Source organism: Rhipicephalus microplus, chromosome 2 (assembly GCF_043290135.1).
Source record: "Rhipicephalus microplus isolate Deutch F79 chromosome 2, USDA_Rmic, whole genome shotgun sequence".
Taxonomy (NCBI): domain Eukaryota; kingdom Metazoa; phylum Arthropoda; class Arachnida; order Ixodida; family Ixodidae; genus Rhipicephalus; species Rhipicephalus microplus.
The window spans coordinates 32,271,392-32,287,700 of NC_134701.1; positions in this window are offsets into that span (position 1 = coordinate 32,271,392).

Here is a 16,309-nt window from a genome sequence, read left to right on the forward strand (position 1 = left end):
GGTAGTTGTTAGTGTCAGCTTTGTCCCTCGTTCTTTTATAGATCATGCTCATCCTGCTAAGTTTCTCTCCATCACGGACTTCACCATCAATTATTATTTTGCTCACTGCTTCTATCATAGCCTGCTTAGACTTCGGACCTGATGCCTTTATCAGCATAGTTAGAATGCCATCTGGGCCTGTTAATGTACTACTAGGAACCCTCTTCTCAGCCCTCTCCCATTCTCGTTGAGAAAATGGAGCCATTGCGCCACTCGATTCATCCTTGTCTATTGTGGTGGATAAAGCACTTTTTGTTGAAATTTTTCTTTCACTCTTGTTCTTATATATTCAATAACTTCGTCCCCTTCTAGCCTAGCATTGTGAGCTGTACTTATAAACCTCTGCTCTAGGCTCGTCTCCTTTTTTAGGGATTTTAAATGGTTCCAAAGTTTTGCAGCTGCCTCTGTATCCTTTTTATGTACTTCTGCCAGCCACTCAGATCCCTTTCTTCTAATTCTTTCGTTGATCGGAAGGGATGTATCCCTTCTACAGCTTGAAAGATTTCCCAATTTTTTTCAACATCATCTGTCGGTTCACCCCACTGCTTAGCATATCTGCGTTCCCTATGTTTTGCTATGGCTCTCTTAACTTCCTCATCCCACCAACTCTTGGGTTTTTGTCTTCTTTTCCGGGGTGACTTGTCACGTGCCTTAGCAAGCTCTAGCTGAAACAGTCTAATTTGATTCTTGTATGCCCACACTGTAATATTATCCTGAGTGATTACTTTCTCAATTTGTTTAGTAACTATTTCTATTTGCCTTGTTGAATAAAAATTTTCCTGTAGTTGCTCATCTTGTCTCCTTTCCACTTTCCCTGCTCTTCCAAAACTTAGCTTGATACGTTTGTGATCACTACCCAGACTTCTGGAGCAACCTTCATGTATGTGCATTCCCCTGAGCTTATTATACATCCTATGTGACATCAGTGTGTAATCTATCGTCGACGGCAGCCATCCTACCTCCCATGTTATTTGCCCTTCACACTTCCTAGCACTGCTGTAAATGATCAAATCAGGCCTATCACGTATATCCATGATCATTTTGCCTGTTGGGTCGGTATACCCATCAATATCTTCTATCTGCGCATTCATACCTCCTAGTTTAAATATCTCGTGCTCTCCTCCTAATTCCTCAAAGTCCTTTGATATACACTCCACCATTGCCTGGTTTTCCTCTCTAGCCTTTGCTCCCATCCACAAGTCCACCAAACCAAGGAATGTCATCTGTCCAGCTACTTTCCCTCTTAACCATAAATTTTTCATACATCCTTGTTTGACTCTTTGCCAACCCATGCTCTTATGTAGAAATGCACCAATTCCACGCCCCTTTTTGCTGCCTTCTGTTCTATCGCAATATTCCCGTACGTAATCCGGATTGCAAGGTGGTTGCTCCATGTCCCGAAGATGTGTCTCCATAACCCCATATACCATCAGCTCCTCCTGCCTCAACTGCTCTTCTATCTCTTCCCACTTTAACCTAGCTTTGCCTACTCATGTTATTATAGCCCATGTCTGACTTAGCGTAGCCATGGTGCTTACGCCAATTTCTTCTACAACGTGCCCCATGTGGCTTGAATATTTGTGCCTCTTCAGAACTGTCTTTGGCTACACTGTTGAACTGAGGGCTCTGCGTCCCCCTAAAAAAGCTGTGGCTTGACGACCCATCCAATTACCAACCCTCCTGCCCGTCGCACCACTGTAGTGAATGCTATCCTGTGCAAAGGGGTGAGCACTGGGCTCGTACACGTCTTGGTTAACTTCCATTACGCTGTGTCCGAGTTGCCGGCTCATACCCTTGATCACACAGTGTGCCTCCACTACCCTCCTTTCAATCCCACGAGACTGCCCCCAGACCTCTGGGGCTGTGCATATGGTCACATGCACACTCACAGAGGCGTCTTGGAGCTTACGCATCCCATCCTCTAACTGTTTTTGAAGGTTCCGCTTCTTGCCCTTCAGCACATCATTGAGGTCAGCATGAATAATGACGAGATTTTCGCCCACCATGCGGTCCTATACAACCTCCTGAGCTTTGGCCAGTGCATTCACCATGCTCTTCCTTCCCTGACTGGACCTCTACCTTCACTGTCCGATCTTCCTTCACTGTCGTCAAGACGCCATTCCTAACCCTGGCCACGTTAGAGTCCCCCACCACTAGGACCCTTCTACGCTCCAATCGCTGGCTTCCTGTTTGTGATGGCACCCCTGTTTGATTCAGCTGTTTCCCTTTCTGCCATCTGCCCTGTGTTCCTGCCCTGCTCGAAGACTGCCGCGCCACCGAGCTGTATGTTATTGGAGCCTCTGTGCTGTGGCCAGACACTGCGGCCCCCGGACACCTTTTCTCGCCTGTTCCTTGCCGCCTGTCGCCTTCTCGGCTACCCAAGGCTTCCGTCTCACACCGCTCGGAGCCGGGGCAAAGCGCCATTAGCTCCTTTACCCGCTGCTCGAGTTTAGTCCGCCCTTCCCGTTCTTTTCGATGGTCTCCCTTCATTTGCTCTAATAGGCTGGCGGTAGCCTTCTCCTGCTCACGCGACGCTCCGAGCTGTTTTGGAGTTCTATCCTCTGTTCCCGTTCCACCTTAGCTCCCCCTGAAGCCCCTCGATGCAAGGCTCCATCTGCTGCACGGCAGCCTTCAGTGCCTCACACAGCCTGCACACGAAACTCGCCTTCTGCGCGTCGGCCAAACTCGATAATTCTGTCTCGTCAAAGTAGCACCAACGCTTCCATTCTTCGCATATCACCAGCTCACTCTCGCCCATGGTTTTCCTAGCCTCCTTAGCCATCGCCCGCCCGACCATCGAACCGAGCGCTCGACTGGCCTAAGTTCAACCCTAATACCGCTATCCAGCCGCCTCCACTAACTCTCCGACCACTACAACTGTTTGATGCTGCCGCACACACCACACACACACTTATTCAATTTCGCTAGTGGCCTCTGACTAGGTCCACTTCGTGTTGGGCTCTAGCTGTTTAACAACTAACCGGGCGCACCGAACTTCTTCAGAACCCCGTTCACGTGGTCAACGTCACTGCAACATTGGCCGTGTCGCACACCTACAGTACTCGCAACGCAAGTGATTGATTAGGAAAAAATCAATGGTGTGCACAAACACGAACAAATAAGGGAAAACGTATCTCTCGTTGCGCGCTGCTTCTGCACGAACCGACCTGCTCGACCTTGCACCACCTTCACGACTTTCTGAACCTTGCACGACCTGCTCGACTTGCACGCATGACTTCCGGGATTTTCGCAAACAAAAAAGACTACGTGCTGTCCTTCGCCTGCTATCGCTGCTCACTGGCTCACTTTAAAAAATGAAAAACTGAAAGTAAACGATCTTCGGTTAGCGAAAAATCACAAAGGTTTGAATAGTGGTAAATCAGCGATGTTTTGTCTGAGTTTTCAGTGTTCCTCCTGACACTAAATACGAAAGCCATTGACGAGTAACATTAATTAAAGAGATCACGAGGTGTGCAGAAACCAACAGGTGAACGTGTTGATATTTGGGATACATATGTATATTCCTGTACAACTGATATTTCGAGCATATATCTTATATTTATGGCTGACCTTAGCGAAAATAAATGATGCAAACCAATGCTTGTGTTTTACGGGCACATCAATAAGTGATCCGTGCGCTTTTTGTTGTGTTAAGCTTTTGCGTCATTGGTGCCTGCATGGTTTTCAACTCTCTTAACGACAGATAAACAGCAAAAGTAAAACGCGCCGGTTGTCTGTTCTTTTGATGAAGTCGCATTGGGATACACATATACTTTTCTTGTACAACTGAGTTTTGTAAACGTATACGTTTTGTCATTTAAAACCATATTTAGGGGTGCACACTTTGTACACACGACCGATGGTCTCTAGCGTTCATTGTAGAGATGGCTTGGCACGGAACAGTTCTTAAGATGGGACTTAGAGTAAGAATGCCAGATACGTCATGACCATTCCAGTAGTGTACCAGCCACACCTGTCCTTTTCAGTTGTGGAGGTAGCCTCCCGGAATCGGTTTTGCTATCAACGGCACAGTGCACAAGGTGATTGCTGTGCGCGCGGCTGCTGACCCGCAGACCGACGTCGATTTCAATGATGAAGGCCAGCGTTCTTGGATGTAGGCGCTAAGAACCACAGGTGGTCATAATTTGCGGAGTGCTATACTGAATAGGGCGAGCCTCACGCGGTATATAGTTTTACCATGCAAAACCTTTAATGTTGTTGTTGTTGTTGTTCTCAAAATGCGTTAGTTTTTTGGGACGCGCGGCCCGAAATGGAGACATGGAATGATCCGTAGTTGCAAGGAAGCTACGGGAGTTTTCCTCGTCAGGCGTAAATGCGAGGTCTCGTAATCCTAAGTAGCATTCTATGCCAAAAGCAAGCAAGGCGTCGTGATTTGTTTTGCTTTCTTAGTGACGTGTATAAAAAACACGTAGCAAGCACTTTGTACCGGCTCATTCGTTGAACGCTTAACCACATAAGCTGTGTTCAACTGGCGAAGAATTCGTAGGTATACAGCAAACAATGAATAAAAATTCTCAGTCAAAAGGTATATGTGCAGCCATGTGCCCCGTACATAAGTCATGCTCGAGTGCCCTAACCTCTGTCAGATCAATTTCTCTGTTTTGTTCACTATCAGTAATACATGCATTTACAGATACCGATTACAAAAAAATAGGTCGCTCTAAGTCACGTCACCAACCACCTATCACGAACTGTTGTCCGACAAGTAGTTGAGCGCTTTATAAATATTTACACCGTGTACTCAAAAAGCAGTCATTATATATGAATATTGTCGCGTGCTACAAAAGATCTTCAACTTGGAAGAACTGAGCCGGCGGGGAGACGCACCAAAAACTGGCAAGATGGCTGCTTTAATAATCAGCAGCAACCAACCAGAGCGCGCGCTGCCCCAGAACATCGTCTTCCATTCTCGCGGGCAGCCATGGCGTGCGGTCACCGTACCTACCGTCCAAGTGACATTATTCCCCATCTGAAAAAAAAAATTGGGCATCACTCTGATGCTCGGAAAGTACAAAGGCAAAGTCGGGGCGCACAATTACAAAATACACGCATACAAAAATCAGAAATAAGGTTTATGTGCAGTCGCACTACCGCGTGAAGTACGGCCTTTGTCGCACTACGTGCACGATCTCCGAGGAGTTCTTTCGCCGCCGAGGCGAGAAGGCACCGTCAGGCACTACCTCGTAGCCCACATCGCTCACGCGTCGCAACACTTTGTACGGTCTGATGTAGCGACTGAGCTGTTTTCCTGACAATCCCTGGCATCGGACTGGAGTGCACTTCCAAACTTGATCGCCTGGATGGTATTCAACTTGTCGATGGCGAGCGCTGTAGCAGCATGTGCCTGTACTCTGTTGGTTAGTAATCTGTAGCCGTGCTAACTGGCGTGCTTCTTCGGCGTACTGGGTAAGCTGCACATCATCAGGAGTGATCAAAGCGTCGCTATTGTGTGGAAGCATCGCATCCAGCATGGTCTGGACCTCAAGTTCATGGACAAGATGGAAAGGCGTGAATCGCGTAGTTTCCTGAACGGAAGTATTGTACGCGAATGTGACGTACGGTAGCACCTGGTCCCAGGTCTTATGCTGGACATCTACGTACATGGACAACATGTCAGCGATAGTCTTGTTGAGTCGCTCTGTCAAGCCGTTGCTCTGCGGATGATATGCCGTGGTCTCGTGATGGCTCGTGTAGCTGAGCTTGAATGCGTCATGAATCAGCGGGACTGTGAATGCTGTTCCTCTGTCTGTGATTACGCATGACAGGGCACCATGTCGAAGAACGATCTGGTCCATAAAAATTGCGCGTTGTAGTGCCTTTGTTTCGGCGTACTTCGTCAAATAGTCGGTGGCTACTACGATCCACTTGTTGCCGGCAGATGATAGTGGAAAAGGCCCCAGTAAATCCATTCCTATTTGATCAAATGGCGCTCTGGGTGGTTCTATTGGTTGAAGAAGCCCCGCGGGCTTTAGTGACGGGGATTTGCGCCGTTGACACTCCCGGCAGCTTTTCACGTATCGCTTAACTGATGCAGAAAGCTTAGGCCAGTAGTATGCTTGTCGAACTCGAGCGAGAGTTCGAGAGGAACCTAAGTGACCAGATGTGGGCTCATCGTGGCAGGCAAGAAGAATGTCGTCACGCATGTCAGTTGGCACAACTAGACGATAGGTGCTCTCATTGCCGTAGGAGTTTTTCTTATACAGGACCCCATCTCGCAAACAGAACGATGACAGACCTCAAGAAATACATCGAGCAGCGTCCTTCAAAGTTTTTGATAACTGCGCGAATTTCGTCGTCCGCGCGCTGTCATGTAAACCGATCCGTTGTAGTAAAGGCCCCAAGGAAACCACTGTCACCATCGGCGTCGTGGCCACAAACGTCGACAGGTGCACGGGACAATGAATCAGCATCTTCGTGCTTGCGACCCGATTTGTAAGCGATCGTAAAATCGTATTCCTCCAGATGAAGGTTCCATCGTGCCAGTCGCCTACACGGGTCCCGTAGGTTGTCTAACCAGCACAACGAATAATGGTCGGTCACTACCTTGAAGTGGCGTCCATAAAGGTAAGACCTAAATTTCATCGCAGCCTGTACAACAGCGAGGCACTGTTTCTCTGTCATGAAGTAGTTGACCTCGGTGCGGGAAAGAGTGCGGCTAGCGTATGCTGTCACTCGCTCTGTGCCCCTTAGGTGTTGGACGAGAACAGCACCAAGACCCACGTTGCTGGCGTCAGTATAAATTTCAGTATCATCGTCTTGGTCAAAGTTAGCAAGGACTGGTGGTGTCTGCAAGCGCTCCCGTAGTACAGACAAAGGTGCGTCCTGTTCTTCCTCCCAGACGAGTGGAACATCTTCATGAGTGAGTCAAGTGAGCGGTTCAGCAATCGTAGAAAAATTGGCCATAAAGTGGCGATAGCACGCGCCGAGCCCTAGAAAGCGACATACTGCCTCTTTATCACGTGGAACAGGAAACTAGGTTACGGCGGTACTTTTGTCAGGGTCTGGTCGAATACCATCTGCACTGACAACATGGTCGAGAAACTTAAGTTCCTTGTAACAAAAGTGGCATTTTTCTGGCTTCAGTGTCAGGTTAGCAGAGCGAAGCACTTCCAGCACATTTTGCAGACGCTTCAGGGGCTCCTCAAAGGTCGCAGAAAACACGACATCATCCAGATAAACTAGGCACGTGGGCCACTTTAGACCGGAAAGAACAGTGTCCATCATTCTCTGGAATGTCGCAGGTGCAGAACAAAGGCCGAAGGGAAGCACGTTGAATTCATATAGGCCATCCGGTGTAATGAAGGTGTTTTTTTATGATCTCGTTTATCAACTTTTACCTGCCGCCCCGCCGTGGTGGTCTAGTGGCTAAGGTACTCGGCTGCTGACCCGCAGGGCGCGGGTTCGAATCCCGGCTGCGGCGGCTGCATTTCTGATGGAGGCGGAAATGTCGTAGGCCCGTGTGCTCAGATTTGGGTGCACGTTAAAGAACCCCAGGTGGTCTAAATTTCCGCAGCCCTCCAGTACGGCGTCTCTCATCATCATATAGTGGTTTTGGGGCGTTAAACTCCAGATATCAATCAACGTTGACCTGCCAGTAGCCACTTTTCAAGTCTATTGATGAAAAATACTTGGCCCGCGCAGTATGTCGAGGGAGTCGTCGATGCGGGGCAGCGAATAGACGTCTTTTTTAGTCACACTGTTAAATTTCCTGTAGTCCTCGCAGAAGCGCAGCGATCCATCTTTTTTTTTTCACGTGCACGACAGGAGATGACCAGGCACTCTTCGAAAGTTGAATAACGTCATCTTTCAACATCACTTCGAGTTGAGCATTTATCACGTCCCATTCCTTTGCCTAAACGCGGTAAGGATGTTGTTTTATGTGCGAGGCGTCGTATACGTAATTATTCGGTGTTTGGTGATCAATGTCTGACAAACCTTCGAGGTGAACGCGAAACACTTTTTAAATTGATATAGCAGTTCACGTAGCCAGGTCTGTTGTTCCGAGAGGGTCGAGTTGACATCAACTTTTAGAAGTAGTGAAGTCACGTCGCTTGGTGTCGGTCGAAGACCGTCGTCGGTTAATGTAGATGCGAAGCATTCAGAAACGTCTGCGATATTCTTACATATACATTTTTAGTTGATTTATGTTGCCTTCGTGATTTGCGCATCTGACACTTGTTTCTTTTCTTTGTCTTTTTTTCGTGTGTGTTATAAAATGTTGTACCCACCCCCTCTGTAATGCCCTACGGGCCCTGAGGGTATTCTAATAAATAAATAAATAAATAAATAAATAAATAAATAAATAAATAAATAAATAAATAAACAGGGTGTCACGAAACAGGCGTTTGTACTCGTTATTGATATTAGTCACAAGTAAGGCACAGTGTCCGTCATAAAGCATGACGAGGCTGCGTGCAGCGCAGACACCTAGCGCGAACAAAAATGCCAAGTTGCCTTCGGCGACAGCCTCACCATCCCGCAACTTGTCGGTCACTACTTCAACTAGGACGCTTGAACGCGGAGGCAACGTGATGCTGTCGGCAGAAACGCGAAGCGTGCTGTCATGGATGTGGTCAGGTTTGTCGGAGGATCCAGCTGTGGAAAACGTCGTGGTACGCTCTCGAAGATTGATAATAGTGCAATGCTCCCGCAAAAATTCGACTCCCAGGATTACGTCTCGGTAACAGTCACGAAGTACGAGGCAGCTGGCGACAAACGTACGTCCCCGAATGCTCACTCTGATAGTGCACATGCCGATGGGGGTGACTACGTGCCCGCCGGCAGTACGAATGTGTGCTTCCTACCAAGGCGTTACAACTTTCTTTAGGTGCGCTGCTAGCTTTCCGCTCATGATCGAATAGTCCGCACCTGTGTCCAATAATGCACTAACGTCATGGGGACCGTCGACAGCCACATGTATATCCAAAGAAAATCTGCTTCTTGCTTTCGTCACTGTCGTCGGAGAATCGCTCCGGGTCCATGCTTGCGTCAGTGGAAGGCCTTGGTTGCGTCGAGTGTCAGCGGCCTCGCTCCCGAAGGCCACTGTAGTTAGTTTTCCCGCCTAGGGCTTGGCGAGCACGCCAGCGCCGCCGCCTTAGAGGCTCCGAAATTTTGGAAAAGATCGCCTTGGGGATTGGGACCACGACTGCCGCCGCAGTGGCATACGCTGTTGTGAAAGGTAATCGTCAATAGCTTTCGGTCTTTCGCCGAATCTTGGCCGTGGCGAGTCAGTCGACGACAAAACCCTGTAGTCCGAGGCGACGATAGAGACATTCCCGGTACACATGCCCAGTTTCACAGCACAGTGGTCGTCTGTTCGATGTGCGTTATACGTGAGATTTTCTGGGAAGCGGCTGTCGATTTTTCAAGAGCTGAATTGGCTGCAGCGAAAGAAGTGCATCCTGAGGCATAGGATTAACGAAGCGCGGGGAAGCAGGAATATACCGACTGACGGCTTCAGCGTATGATGAACGATGTGGTTCCGTCGGGATGGGCGGGACATAGCTGGAAGGTGGCACTTGGAGAGCTTGTCGTACTTCGTTTCTGACGAGGCTGCAAATAGACCCTGCAGTAGGATGAGACAGGCACTGAATTTTTTGGTGTTCATCACGTACCACCAATCGATTGAGGTTGCAGAGAGACTCGATGTTGATTATGCTTTCTGCACCCCGGATCTGACCAACTGACGAAGTGACACTCACTTGCCGGTCGTACACAGTTGAGCGCTGCTGCAGCACTTGTTCCATGGTTGTGGATTCGGTCGAAAATTCCGCCACGGTCTTTGGGGGACAACAAATGAGGCCAGCAAAAACGTGCTCTTTCACTCCTCGCATTAAATGACGGACCTTTTTTTCTTCCGCCATGTCAGGGTCGGCTTGACGAAAGAGGCTCGTCATGTCCTCGACGTCCGTCATGATACTTTCATTCGGCATTTGCAGGCGTGAGTGAATTTCTGAAACGGCGATCGGCGATCGGGATTGCGACTGAAACGGTGATCGGAATTGGCCCAAGTTGCCACCAAGTGTCGTCAAAAGACGCTCCACGAGGAAAAAGGCTCACGGTTTTCATACCAAGTACGAGCGCCGTCCTCCAAGCTGAAACACACGTTCCTCATCTTGTCGACGTTGGTCTATTCATTGTAATCCGGGACCCATTCGAACTGAGCCTGCCAGTCTTCGACATCCTCCAAGACAGAACCATGGAACACCATTGGGACGCGTGGCTTCCAAAGCGTATGAGGCGTGGCTACAGCGCTTTCCTGGCGTTCGGGGGGTGTGACAGACGTCATCTCGAGAAGAGATCCATGGTCTGGAGGTAGTCTTTGGAGTCTTCGGCTTGATCGGTGAACATGTGTTGTCACTGCAGGTACAGGGCTACCTGGAGGCATTTGGAACATCGGCTGGGGGTTACACAGCAGCTCCATCAGTTGTCACGTGCTACAAAAGGTCTTAAACACGGAGGAACTGAGCCGGCGGGGAGACGCACCGAAAACTGGAAAGATGGCTGCTTCGATAATCAGCAACAACTAACCAGAGCGCGCGCTGCCCCAGAACATCGTCTTCCATTCTCGCGGGCAGCCATGGCTTGCACTCGCCGTACCTAGCGGCCAAGTGGCAATATTAACTGTGATACAAAATATGGTGATGCGTGATGACTATAGTGTTATTGTAAACCAAACTATCAAGGTTGATTGTCACTGGATGTTACTTCAAGAGGCGCTTGTATGTCAATAAAACCTATATTTGATGTGTTTTCATATACAGGATTGTTTGCATATGGCGTGCTTCACCGAATTAGCGAGAAGTAGCAATAATTGATGACGTGGATGCCTTATCTGTGCACACAGAAGGCAAGTGAAATGACAAACAGCTCTTCGCACTTTCTAGACCACTCCTGAAAATGTGATGATGAAGGATATGAAAGGCATTCGATGTTTAGGGAGCTATATAGCACAAACATCAAACACTCTCGCCGCATGCGACCAGCGGCCCGCCCAAGAATGTCGCATCACATAATTGTTTTTTTTTGTTTTCTCAATAAGTATGCATGAGACGACTGAGGCAATACTGGTCGCAAGCATGTTTTTCATGAGGTATCCCATAATGTCACCATTTGCTGAAGCATAACCAAGGAACAAAAACTATACTATTTCAGAATCGGCCCACTGATTTTGCTCACTTCAAAGATCAATAGCGGAATTTTTTTCATCCTGACAGTGAGTGCCTTCCAGAAATGGCCCATATAGAATATATGTGAAATACATTCTTTCAATCGGCAACTATAGCTAAAGTTTTGTTCAGGTACAGTGTCTATAAATATACTGCCTAGTGTGCTGAGCGCGCGCATTCCGTACGAGAGAGGGTGGCCGCGCAGGTGATGACTGCACTCAGATGCCACAAGCGGTGCTGCGTGTCGAGAGGGCGCACAAACGCGCGAAATTCCTCTCGTTCTGTTGCTGCCGGGGCCTCGCCACGTTTAAAATCAGTGTGTGACAGCTGCCATCTGATTTACTGTGAAGGTCGACGGCGCCGAATGTACACTGTAACACCATGAGATGTTAAAAGCTAAGCGTCAATGCAAAAAAAGGACGTGTATTGTGCCGCTGTGTCATAGAAGTTATCGGTCGAACCAAGAAAAGGTGTCTTGTTCCCCGCACTAACGGATCCAGTACGGTTTCCTGAATGAAAAAGTAGGATCAAGAGCGCAGCCAGAAGGCTGAATTCGATGGGTGTCGTGTGAGAAAAGCATTCTGAGAATGACTCCACCGAACTATCTTTCCGGATTAGGGTGAACGGTGTCGGGAATGAAATAGCCGTTAAGGCAAAATTTGAATTATTATTATTTATCTAAAAATCGAAAATACCTTTTCGAATTTAATTCACACAGTTTTTCTCCCATGTCAACGTCGGACTCCTTTTCCAACAACGTTTTGAGTATTATATGCGGCGAGTGTCAGATTATTCCTTGGCATGTTATCATTCTTTGTTTTCACTCGAATTCTAATCGAATGCAGGCTAAGAGGTAAAGGTTTTAGGGTCTGCTATGATAATTCTTGCTTTCAAGAACAAACCACATTTTAAAAAATAACTCTGGTGGTTATATTGTCACTGGAGTTTAAAATTAATTTCTTTGCGTACTGCAACCACTTTGAGCATCTATCTATCTATCTATCTATCTATCTATCTATCTATCTATCTATCTATCTATCTATCTATCTATCTATCTATCTATCTATCTATCTATCTATCTATCTATCTATCTATCTATCTATCTATCTATCTATCTATCTATCTATCTATCTATCTATCTATCTATCTATCTATCTATCTATCTATCTATCTATCTATCTATCTATCTATCTATCTATCTATCTATCTATCTGTCTGTCTGTCTGTCTGTCTGTCTGTCTGTCTGTCTGTCTGTCTGTCTGTCTGTCTGTCTGTCTGTCTGTCTGTCTGTCTGTCTGTCTGTCTGTCTGTCTATCTATCTATCTATCTATCTATCTATCTATCTATCTATCTATCTATCTATCTATCTATCTATCTATCTATCTATCTATCTATCTATCTATAAAATCGCCTACGTCTGAGTGCCCTCACGATCACCCCCTTAACTTGGGGTCTTCGAAACGCTTTGCAAGAAGAGCCAAATGTTCGTGAAACACCAATGTTGGTTCCAGCGTTGACTATCCAATTTCTTGCATACATTTTGCGCCACTTCACAATGTTTCAATTAATAAAAAATTACAACAGTCACCTTGCATAGCATTGATTCCCAAGTTACGTGGGATCGGCGTCTTTTCTTTTTTTTTGCGGGCAGTAGCGGATGGCGAAATGTATGCCACGAAATGATCTTCATTTGGTATTGCAAAGCGCCAGTACTGTGAAACCAGTCGAGTAGTTCTTATACAATAAAGCATTAGGTAAAAAAAAACACTCCGAAAACGCAGAAAAATAATAGTTGGCCTCGCGCGGCTCGGCCACCTGTAGGCTTCGCAGCGCTTGCGGAGCGCAAGGATTGAACGCAAATGTGCCCACTCACACAGCAGCGCACCATGCGGGCGTTGCCGGCAGTCATCAGCAGCCGGGCCATCTCTTAGCCCACGCTCAGCACACTAGGCATTATATTCCTAGACACTGTAATTAAAGCTCCCTCCCCTCCCCCAACGCTTCATGTCAACCTCCTTCACTGCTCTGAAGAAGACCCTTGCAGGACCAAGTGCAGACCCTCGCAGGACCCAGCCACTTAATGGGTTTTATGTGAACTTAACGGCCGCCATGATAGCTCAGTGGTAGAGCATCGAACGCGTTATTCGGAGGTCATAGGTTCGATTCCAACAAGTTATTTTTTCACCCACTTTTTTCCCTGTTGTTTATTTTACATTGATTGTAATAACTTCCCCTATACATTCCTAGGCACTATTGTCTGTTAGATATCATTATTATTGTGTCAAAACATGGAAAAAAGAGCCCTTAGGTATACACTACTTTCCCTTATTCATTAACAAGGGTCTCGTACTGGCAGACTTGGTGCCGTTAGGTTGTATACGAGAGACTATCGGTCAGCTGCCAGCTCGTAATAAGTTCGCATGCTACGTGACGCCATACAGGCACAGAAAAAGAGTGTACCACACTCGCCGCCATGGCTACAGGTGGCGCTGACCGACACTTCCACGTTTAAATTCACATATAAACCAAATCAAGTGGCTGGGGGAATAGCCACCGTGATAGCTCAGTGGTAAAGCATCGAACGCATTATTCGGAGGTCGTAGGTTAGATTCCTGCTCCCGGCAAGTTATTTTTCAGCCACTTGTCTGTCTTCTCATTTGCTTTTCATTGGGTTTTATATTTTCCCATATACATTCCTTGGCATTACTGGCTGTTAGATCTGAATAATATTGTGTCAAAACATGGAAAAACGAGCCCTTAGGGTGTACTTCTTTTCCTTATATATATATATATATATATATATATATATATATATATATATATATATATCATCAGCCTGACTACGTTCACTGCAGGACAAAGGCCTCTCCCATGTTCCGCCAGTTAACCCGGTCCTGTGCTTGCTGCTGCCAATTCATACCCGCAAACTTCTTTATCTCATCTGCCCACCTAACCTTCTGTCTCCCCCTAACCCGCTTCCCTTCTTTGGGAATCCAGTTAGTTACCCCTAATGACCAGCGGTTATCCTGTCTACGGGCTACATGCCCGGCCCATGTCCATTTCCTCTTGTTTATTTCAACTATGATATCCTTAACCCCCGTTTGTCCCCTAATCCACTCTTCTCTCTTCTTGTCTCTTAAGGTTACACCTACCATTTTTCTTTCCATTGCTCGCTGCGTCGTCCTCAATTTAAGCTGAACCCTCTTTGTAAGTCTCCAGGTTTCTGCTACGTAGCTAAGTATCGGCAAGATACAGCTGTCATATACCTTCCTCTTGAGGGATAGTGGTATTCTACCTGTCATAATATGAGAGTGCTTGCCGAATGTGCTCCACCCCATTCTTATTCTTCTAGTTACTTCAATCTCATGGTTCGGCTCCGCGGTTATGACCTGGCCTAAATAGACATAGTCTTTTACAACTTGAAGTGCACTATTACCTATCTCGAAGCGCTGCTCTTTTCCGAGGTTGTTGTACATTACTTTCGTTTTCTGCAGAATAATTTTAAGACCCACCTTTCTGCTGTCCTTGTCTAACTCCGTAATCATGAGTTGCAATTCGTCCCCTGAGTTAGTCAGCAATGCAATGTCATCGGCGAAGCGCAGGTTACTAACGTATTCTCCATTAACCCTTATCCCTAACTGTTCCGATTCTAGGCTTCTGAAAACCTCCTGTAAGCACGCGGTAAATAGCATTGGGCCGATTGTGTCCCCCTGCCTTACACCCTTCTTGATTGGTATTCTGTTGCTTTCTTTATGAAGCACTATGGTAGCAGTTGATCCCCTGTAGATTTCTTCCAGAATGTTTATATATACTTCATCTGCGCCCTGATTCCGCAGTGTCTGCACGACGGCTGATATTTTTACTGAATTAAATGCTTTCTCGTAATCTATGAAGGCTATGTATAGTGGTCGGTTATACTCTCAGCATTCCTCTATTACCTGATTGATAGTATGAATGTGGTCAACTGTTGAGTAGCCTGTTCGAAATCCTGCTTGTTCCTTTGGTTGATTGAATTCTAAAGTTTTCTTTACTCTGTTAGCAATTACCTTTGTAAATAGCTAGTATACTACAGTGAGGAAGCTGATCGGCCTGTAATTCTTCAAGTCCTTGTCATCTCCTTTCTTATGTATTAAGATGATGTTAGCATTCTTCCAAGGCGCTGGTACTTTTCCCGTCAGGAGAGACCTCGTAAACAGGGTGGCTAGTTTTTCCATTACAATCTGTCCTCCATCTTTCAGCAGATCTGATGTTACCTGATCCTCACCAGCAGCTTTGCCTCTTTGCATGCTCTCCAAAGCTTTTCTGACTTCTTCTATCATTACTGGTGGGGTGTCATCTGGGTTACTGCTAGTTCTTGTAGTATTAAGGTCGTGGTTGTCTACGCTACTGTACAGATCTCTGTAAATTTCCTCCGCTATTTTAACTATCCTATTTATATTGGTAGTTATTTTGCCTTCTTTGGCCCTTAGTGCATACATCCGACTTTTGCCTATCCCAAGTTTTCTCTTCACTGCTTTGACGCTTCCTCCGTTTTTCAGAGCGTGTTCTATTCTCTCCATCTTATACCTTCTTACGTCGCATACCTTACGTATAATAATCAACTTCGAAAGCTCTGCCAGTTCTATTTTGTCTGTTGTACTTGACACTTTCATGATTTGACGTTTGTTAATTAGGTTCTTCGTTTCCTAGGAAAGCTTGCCAGTGTCCTGTCTAACTACCCTGCCTCCAACTTCCACTGCACACTCCTTAATAATACTCGTCAGATTATCATTCATTGTTTCTACGCTAAGGTTGGTTTTCTCACTAAGAGCTGAGTACCTGTTCTGCAGCGACACTCTGAATTCCGGTACTTTCCCTCTCAGTGCTAGCTCATTGATTGGCTTCTTGCGTATCAGTTTCTGTCGTTCTTTCTTCAAGTCCAGGCGAATTCGAGACCATACCATTCTATGGTCACTGCATCGTACCTTGCCAACCACTTCAACATCCTGCACGATTCCTGGGTGTACACTCATTATAAAGTCAATTTCGTTCTTATTTTCGCCATTAGAGCTCCTCCATGTCCACTTGCGGTTTTCTCGTTT